The 6,000-nt window shown below is 38.5% G+C and overlaps 1 long non-coding RNA gene across 1 annotated transcript in view; it reads right to left on the reverse strand.

The window, feature by feature from the left end:
• Positions 1–1,075, reverse strand: part of LOC132956675 (uncharacterized) — a 176,735-nt gene extending 175,660 nt beyond the window's left edge. Inside the window, exon 1 of the long non-coding RNA XR_009666068.1 lies at positions 1,039–1,075. This is a non-coding gene — a long non-coding RNA (uncharacterized LOC132956675). The remainder of the gene's footprint in view (positions 1–1,038) is intronic.
• Positions 1,076–6,000: the final 4,925 nt, after the last annotated feature.

The raw sequence follows: 6,000 nt of genomic DNA on the forward strand, positions 1-6,000 counted from the left end.
TCAGTACCTGTCACAGGATTTATTGCATCATGTGAGTCACTTAAAATGTTAAAGGATAAAAGTTTAAACAGATCCACTCTATAGATGTTAAAATGTGTGTGTTTTCCCCCCAGAACCAATCAGCCTTAAACACAGTACTCTCTTTTACTTCCTTTACTTGCATATCTCTTGCCTCTTATCATGCGGTTTGTTACTACCCTCATACTTCGATACAAAAAAATGACCAAAGTGAGTCTAAACGGTTTCTTGAGAGCGGGTAACGGTAACGGCCAAGGGTTATTATTATATAAAAACATTTCTGGTGCCGACTGTAGAGAATAGCAAACCACTGAAGATTTTTCAGCTTTTGGAAATAAAAAGAAACTCTGCAGTAAAGCTTGTGCCGAGTTTCATATTAGCAAACTCTGCTTATGTTGGTACTGCTAGAATTTGTGGAAGGCAGCAGCCAGCTAGTCTATAATGAAGTCCGGGAGCAATCTAAGATATAAGATAAGGTATAGCCCCATCAGTGACCTCTTTCCAAGCTATAACATCATGGCAACATTTTCCCCACACAGCAGCAAATATCCAGGGTATGTGCTATGTCAGCTTCTCCAGGTGACATTTATTACAGCTGTTGAGCTAAAAATTGGATCGGACTCTGTCAAGCTAGATATGTTGCAGTCTAGATTCAAGCTCAATACTCACTTTTACTAAACATTCCTCTGGAAGGAATAGCTTTAGTTGTATATAATACTACAGCACATTGCGCCTAATATTTAGCTGGTGCTTGTTTTGCAGGGCAGTTGTCTGGAAACTTGTGGTTAATCCAAGTTTTAGTGTTGTTAAGGTTAGCATTAGTGCACTAGTTTTCTCTCTCTCTGTCTATCTCTTGATCGCCCATTCACTGTGATCGCATATGAGCACGTGGGAACCTAGGAGATAAGGGTGTCCCATACTGGATGGAATGGTTTCTGAGCCCACCAATAAATTTGATCCCGATGGTGCCACTGGTGTGGAAAACTAAAAAGGAGTGATGGACATGAGCTTATATAGCACTTTTCTAGTCTTTAGACTACTCAAAGCGCTTTTACACCACATGTCACACCTACCCATTCACACGCTGATGGCAGTGGTCGCTATGTCGTATCATGCCACTGTTCAAGGCACCATATTTAGCCACAAACCGACACCCAAAAATATCCATTCACAGACAGTAAGAGTAAGGCTGCTCCGTAATGGATGTCATAACCATAAATATGTTCTCTACTGATGAAAAAAATGTGTGTTTGTTACACAAATGAAAGTCCCCATTGACTTGCATATCAGGAATGTGAGTCACTGAGGTCAGAGAGTATCTGTAAGGACTTAGAACTTGTAGGCATCTCTATTGACATTTAATGAAGCCATCATGAAGCGAGGACTCAAAGTGCAGCAGTAGTGTCTCCTCTTCACTGAAATGTCAGCCTGCTAAAAACTCAGCACAGTACGTCTGCGCTGACTGTCTCAAAGTCATTCATTATCGAGGTCAATATTGAAATGGATTTTTAATCGAAATGTGAAAAATTAAAGGCTGGTTATTTTTACTAACGCAGGAGGAAATTGAATGATTTTGTATTGAACTTCCTGTCACAATAAGGCAGTTATGAGTCAGTGCTGAGGGAAACACACCAATTCACACACCCACACGCGCTCGCACAAATGCACGCACGCACACATCCACAGCCATCCCATTCTTCCTTACAGTCCTCAGCTCTCAATTACCAGCGGGAAATGAGCGACCTTTGCACACAAACACACACGTGTTCGCACAGTGCCTGTCGCTTTGGGAATCCGCATTGAGTCATCTCCCTTTTGAGGAGCCATTCACTACGATGGGAGCGCTACTGAGAGGACAAGAGAGTGGGGGGGGGGGGGGAAGAGGAGTGTTTGTGGACTGGAGAATAAAAATGAAAGTAAAGGAAGGTGAAAAAGTAAGAGAGGTAAATAAAGAAGATTTCAAAGAATGGAGAAAAAGTTTGAGCCAACAAGACAAAGGGAGTGGGGGGAGTAAGAGTGGATGTAAATGTGAATGGTCCCCTGGAAGATTAAAGATGAAAAGAGAAGATTTAGCTTATATTTTTATTAAACACCCACACTTACAACAGAGAGACACAAAACACACTTTGACATTCAGTAAGCATCCACGTACAGTATATACTATATACTGAGCATTCAATTAAAATGCAACAAAGTACATTTGCATAAATCTGTAAACATTATTTATATTCTTAATTTGTATGTGTTCTGTTTGTTTAAAACACACAGAAAGACATTTACACATACTTGCACATTTGAATTCTTACGTTAAAGTAAATGTTCTGCTATATGTATCACAAAATGACTTTAAAAACTGACAGATACAATTTTCCTTTTGTTTACTTGTAAAAATTGGCCTTTATTTTTACTTAAACTTCAATCATTTTGATTAAAGTCTAGATGAAGTCGGGATAATAACACACACACACACACACACACACACGCACACACGCACACACACACACACACACACACACACATCAGTATGCTGTGTTGCCAGGAGTATCAAATTGAATTCATTGCCCCTGGCAGGTTGTGTAAACAGCTTTTTCAGAAAATGCCAAATTTGATTAATGAGTTTTTTCACGATTTTGCCATAACAACAGGGACGACGAGGGTGATTGTCAGTCGATGCACATATCAGCAGTGGGAGGTCTTGAGCTTCTCATCCTTGCATACTTAAGTTAAAGAATGATTACAGTCATTTTCTATCGTCTGCCATCTGTATTTAAATATTTGTCCCAGAGTCACTAAAGCAAAAAAACTAACATATGCCACATATTATTATTTTTTAAATGCACATATTTATGATGATAATTTAAATCAGTTTGATGAATTTTTCGCTTCTTGTGTGTTTTTTTCTTGCACAAATATTAGCAAATAAAAATGATTCACATTATTCATGCATACACACACAGCACACACTTTCTCCTTGACCAAACTGAAAAGGTTTCAAATTATTCAAATCAAGAAAACACTTCAATCCTCTGCTTCAATCAAATTTATTTGACCTATAACCTCTCTCAAAGCTCTTTCAAACTCTTTTTGATAACAGTGATAACACGGAGCTCCTTTCACTTTACTTAGAAAAAAAAAAGTAGTGAATGGAGGATGGAGAAAGTTAAGAAAAATCAGAGAGGGAAGTGTTGGGAGTAGAAAAATAAATTGTCTCCAGGTCACCCAGAGGTGTGAAACTGTCTTCTCTAATGCACTTTCCATTTGTCAGGGAGTATCAGTCAGACCCACACACAGAGAGGCGCAAGCACAGGCACTGCTGAGTGACTAAAGCACACTGTTGTCCATTTCAGGCATCATTACACGGCACAATGTTCCAAATTTGTTGCAGATACAATTTTCCACGCATTAAGCAGCGAATCAAGCCAGGTGGAAATAAACAAAACTTGTGCATGCAGCCCCCGAAGATGTTTTGCATTCCAGCAGAAGGCAGTTTGAGGAAGGCTGGAGGAGTGTAGCGTCTCTCTTGTTAGCATTGATTAGAACAGGCTTCCTCTTCCTTTCAGTTAAACTCTGGTGACTAAACTGCACTGGAGTAGTGTGAGTTCATATCAGAGCTGCGATCTGATCTGGTGACACATGTGGCTCGATCTTTCATCACTGCATACCAGGTTTGGCAAAGATATTGATCAATGGATAAGTAGATCAATCGCTGTGTTTCTGGCTCATAGAAATGTGAACATTTGACCACCAGTGGCTAAAACAGGCCAGCACTTGCCAATGTGCAGGCCTTGCCAAGTCCTGCACATTGCCCAGTGTGAAAAATCTCATTAAGCTCTTCGAGTAGAAATTTGTAGAAATGCTTCCTCCTGCAAATGAACATCTGTCCTTCCTGAGTGATTTTTCTTGAGGGACGTGAGAGGATTACAGGAAACGTGGACAGTAATATCAGTAGTTCTGAACTTTATGCATTAGGGTCTTGTTTTGGAGCATTAGCTGTATGGAAAATAAGTGAACAATGTAATATTTCAATACACTTTTGATTAGCCTACTTAGACATAACATATGATTTGGTTAGGATCAGGAGGTTATTGCATTCCTTACAATTTGTATTCTTATGCTGACAATATGTTTTATTCTCTCACACATTCATTCAAGTCTCACTTCCTCCACCTCCCTGCTCTGATGATCAGCTGATTATGGGCGTTTACTTTTTCAGTAATAATTCAACCAGTTTCTGGCTACCTCTGAGTGCATGAAGTCATCATGAAGTCATTGCATATTTATCTTTTCCTAAACTTAAATACATAATTGTTGACTCTTAGTTAAGTCTCTCCTGGTTGAAATTAATGTATCACAATCAAGTCCTTCTACTGGACATTGTTTGCTTTTGATGACCTCTGGGCATTTTTATCAACATAAAGCATGTTCCGTTTAACCAAAAAAACAAAAGAGTATTTTTTCACCATAACGCGTCCAACACATGTTCCTATTAGAAATGCTATGCACAACAGCAATTTCTACTTTTAAAGGAAGTTAGACAGATTTTCCATCAAAACTCACACCGAACACCTTGGGGAAAAAAAACCCTTAAATTTCAAGATTTGTATTTCTGAAGAAGGACTTGTTTGTTAATAAAAGCAGCATTTAGAAAAAGCCTAAACATTTCTTCCAGATCTGGCAGAACTTAACATTGTGAAACTGGTTGTATTATTTCTCAAATGCAGGTAAAGGGAGCTCATCGGCAGCAGATGTCCATCTTCAATATTTTTTTCTATCTTTCTATCTTATTGAGCTGTAATGTCCTTAACACTTTGTCAATATTGTTCCCCTGACATGAATGCCAGTCAGGTAAACTAAATGAAATGGATGAATCAATAGAGTCAGAGATCTTTCTTGAGGTCATAATTTGTTAATTTTTTTTACAGTTTGCACCATGCTTCGGAGAGAAAATATTTTTATGTATGTCTGGCAAAAACTGGCAATAAAGTTGATTTTGACTGTGTTTCAAATGTGGTCACTTTTGGATTACAATATTTGGACAGCTATGATGCCAAACAACATAAATGTATGAGACATTATATGGCACATAGCTCAGGCAGCAAAGATGTTTTTATTCTATGCGCTTCTTCATATTGGAATGTCCAGTATAATACAGTCTCTGTTTTATCATATCATAAAATGAAAATTGGGACGTTTTCAGTGTCTCCTCCAGTGAGTTTTTCTTCATTGTTGAAGGGAAAGTCCCATCAAAGAGTTGTGTGTAAGTTTTTTCCCTTTCATAAGTGTACAAAAGAGAAAATCATTGTTTATTGGTGTGGTTTCAAACTGAGTTCAAAGTCTGTGCCATTGTCGCTTTAATGACTTATTCATAAAGCCTGTCAGCGACTGGATCTATTTTAACAAATACATAGCAGCATGACAGTTCTGCATTTGGCCTCACTGAATATTTCATAACATAAAACTGAATGTTGAGGAGGAGGACGGAATATAGAGGGAAAAAGAAACACACACACACATACGCAAACACACACACACACACACACACACACACACACACACACACACACACACACACACACTGACAATGGAAATGACAATTAATGCTTTTATCACACTAAAAAAACATTTGCTATTGATCTGCGCAAGTTAGTTTTGTGCACTTCTGAGGTGTTCATGACCTGCTAATTGTTTTGCGTAAGTGGCCATTGTGTGAGTGGGAGGTGTTTCATCTTCTTCATTGTGTCACAGCCTTCTCTCTCATTATCTCTCATTATCTTTTCATTTTGCTCCAAAGTTTTCCATTTTATCTCTCTGCAGTGTTGTTCTCTCTTTGCTCCTTTATCTGACTCCCTCCAACATGCAGCCCCCACCCCCCGATATAATAATATAAAATCTTTTATCTGAGTTTAGAAGCCTCTTTCTTGTAGTTTTCCCTCTTTATTTACCCCAGCTCTGTCTTTCTCTCTTTCTCTTATTTTCCTTTTA

Source organism: Labrus mixtus, chromosome 22 (genome assembly GCF_963584025.1).
Source record: "Labrus mixtus chromosome 22, fLabMix1.1, whole genome shotgun sequence".
In the NCBI taxonomy this organism is placed as follows: Eukaryota; Metazoa; Chordata; class Actinopteri; order Labriformes; family Labridae; genus Labrus; species Labrus mixtus.